The following is a 3,548-nucleotide window of genomic DNA, read 5'->3' on the forward strand; positions in this document are numbered from 1 at the left end:
TCTTTCGGTCAGCAATATATATTTGATTGCTAGTTATAGGTGATTAAAAATAGCTTTAAGATACTTTTGAACATGACTAAAACAGGCTTGGAAAGTGTATTAATGGGGTGATCTAAATTTATCTAGAAAAAAAGTACCCTACATAGAAATTACTTAAAGCAGCATTTGTATTTTAAACACACTGGCTGAACATTGAACAAGAGAGCCAGTTTGGGGTAGTAGTTAAAACATCAGGCGAGAAACTTGGAGTCCTACCTTAGGTACAAAGAAAGCTGGATGACCTTGGGCCAGTCACTTTCTCTCAGTCCTAGGGAGGAGGCAATGACAAACAACTTCTAAAAAACCTTGTCAAAAAAGCTGCAGTCCCCCATAATTCATTGGTAACTTAATAATAATAATAATAATAATAATAATAATAATAATAATAATAATAATAATAATAATAATCCAAACTGGCCTACAAGAAAGACCAGATGAAGAACAGAATAGAGGCATGGGAAGACAAAGCACTACATGGCCAATACATTAAAAAAATAGCTGGGAAAGCAGATAATAACAAGACCTGGCAATGGCTAAGAGCAGGAAAATTGAAGAAAGAGACTGAGGGACTAATTCTGACTGCACAAGATCAAGCCTTAAGGACAAATCCATATAAAGTCAAAATTGAGAAAACAGCAACAGACAGTAAGTGCTGCCTATGCAAAGAAGCTGAAGAAACAGTGGACCACCTGGTAAGCTGTTGCAAGAAGATTGCACAGACTGACTACAAGCAGCGGCATGACAAAGTAGCAACAATGTGCATTGGAAGATCTGCAAAAAATATCATTTGCCTGTAAGCAAAAACTGGTGGGATCATAAAATAGAGAAAGTCATAGAAAATGATAAAATTAAACTGCTCTGGGACTTCAGAATTCAAACAGACAAGCACTGCAACATAACACCCCAGACTTAACAATTGTCGATAAGAAAGACAAAAAAGTCTGGATAGTGGATGTGGCAGTGCCTGGAGACAGCAGAATAGACGAGAAAGAACTGGAGAAGATAACAAACTACAAAGACCTACAAATAGAAATAGAAAGACTGTGGCAAAAGCAAGCAAGGGTAGTACCAATAGTCATAGGCTCCTTGGGTGCAATCCCAAAACAACTGGAGCACCACTTGAACACCATTGGCATTGACAAATTCGCTATTAGTCAATTGCAAAAGGCGGCCTTACTAGGAACTACTTCCATCCTGCGACGATACCTGTAATACCATCAAACATCCACATCTGCCTATCCCAGGTCCTGGATAAGGACTCGATAAATAGACAAAATGCCAAATCCAGTCTGAACATCTGGCTGACTGTGCGATGATCCATAATAATAATAGTAATAGTAATAGTAATAATAATAGTAGTTGGAAGGGACCTTGGAGGTCATCTAGTCCAACCCCCTGCTCAGGCAGGAAACCCTATACCATTTCAGACAAATGGCTGTCCAGTCTCTTCTTAAAAACTTCCAGTGTTGGACCATTCACCACTTCTGGAGGCAGGTTGTTCCACTGGTTAATTGTTGTTAACTGTCAGGAAGTTTCCCCTTAGTTCTAATTTTTCCTACATTGTTTCACAAAGGAAAATCTAAGCAAATCAAAGGGACAGGAATTAAAACCTGACCAATTACTACCACCATCTTTGTTTTCTTTAAGTTTCCTAGGTTTTGGAAGCTCTTCATTCCCTTTATCAATGTACCTTTAAAACAGGCATGGGGAGTGATAGCCCCTTTACAACCTGTGGACTTTGACTCTCATAATTCCTGAGCTGGGAGTTGAAGTCCATAAGTCATAAAATGGCCATAGTTCCCCACTCCTGCTTTAAAGAGATAAAAATGATAGTCATTCAATGTGTTTATAATAAATTGTTAATTTGACTTTTGGATAAAGTAGTAAAGGACAGGATGATGTTCTTTGCCTATCTCTTCCATAACCCTCACTTTGTACTGAAAAAGAAACAGCAGGTGAATGTCTTGATCAGTGAAAAGAAAATACTAATTATTTTTCTGCAGAGCTGCCTAATAAAAGAAGAAGGCTAAGAACAAAGTATTGCTGCAAAGACTCTTGCAGCTATTGTCCTGCCATTAGCAGATGTCGTAATATTTAATCATTGTATTGTTTTGCTGCCAGGCATGGCTAATTGAGAAATTTGTAGGTTGTAGGTTGGCAGGCAAGGTAATGGTTTTTAATTAGATATGGAAGGCATAATTCTACTATCTTGGAGAAATTATCCAGAATCTTATCAGCAGTAGTATATAGCTTCTTCTCCTTGATTCAGTTATGCACACTGGAGCATAATAAAATACCCAATGAAATCCATTTTGTTCTTGTCAAATCTTCATACTGCTCTTGCTTAGGCAACCCTGTCCCAAAATAAAATAGAGCAGGTGCTTTAAGCCAAAATCTCTGGCAAATCTCAGGTGAAATATAAAGCATTTAAATACATTGAGAGAGCATGTTGAACAATAAGTTATACTTGCATATCTCCCATGAGATTCTGAACTGCCACATTGTAAGTACTAAGTTGCTTTCAAAAATAGACTCAGGTAGATGTTTCTATTAGCAGAAACGTGAAAAACTGAAAAGCTTTATTCAATACAAATAGAATACATGGCTACCTATTCAGCATAAATGGATTGAGAAGGCAAAGACTATTTAATTGGAATGTAATCAATTCTAATCCAGAGCTTAAAATGGATAAGCACACTGTCCTCCTCTCACTTTTTTTTCTTTCCTCTTTTCTTTCACAAAAATATATTCCGAGTGAAAGGACAGATGAATTTTATGAGAATCATGACAATATGTTTGGCATATGAGTTTTGAAATTAGGCTAAAGGCTGCATGAAATAAAATTAAAGGTCTATGTATTTGACCTTTGCCCACTATGTCTGAAGTTATAAGTACAATATTTGCAGTATATATGAATTATGCAATAATTTTTTCAAAGGACTCCAAAATATATATTCACCATCATTCTCAAGCATTTAACTTTTCATTATAGCTTTCATGCTGAACAAACAGAAAAGTCGCACAGTACTGTTTGTAACTGCAATTACATAGAAATGTCATTTCATGCATCAATCCACATTCCTTTAGTTATTAATTTAGCTCTACCAATAGATGGAGTGAGTCATTTATCTCAAGGGACAATAGATGATTGGGGAGGAGAGGCAGTGTGAGTCACTGGAAGTTGTTGTTGTATGCTGACTGTTTAGTCTGCCCAGCAATACTATGATACAGTACTTACTGCACACGAGTCAATCAGCACTGAAGTCAGATTAGCTTGGTCATCAGTCTGCTTTGTGCATGAAATGGATGTAAAACGGGGAAGTACCAGGTTCTTTTTGCCTTAGTGGCAAAGTGACATTTTTAAGAAAAGGCAAGTGTATAAATTCAACATACATTCTTGCAAGATTTATATGAAACTGCAATCCTACTCTTTAATTTGGACAGCTAGAATTGTGCAAATTTTATTGTCTCTCTTTTACATCTTTGATTAAAGGCAAAACCAGCAATCA

This window comes from Crotalus tigris, unplaced genomic scaffold (genome assembly GCF_016545835.1).
Source record: "Crotalus tigris isolate CLP2741 ecotype Arizona unplaced genomic scaffold, ASM1654583v1 scf7180000024506.7606697, whole genome shotgun sequence".
Taxonomy (NCBI): domain Eukaryota; kingdom Metazoa; phylum Chordata; class Lepidosauria; order Squamata; family Viperidae; genus Crotalus; species Crotalus tigris.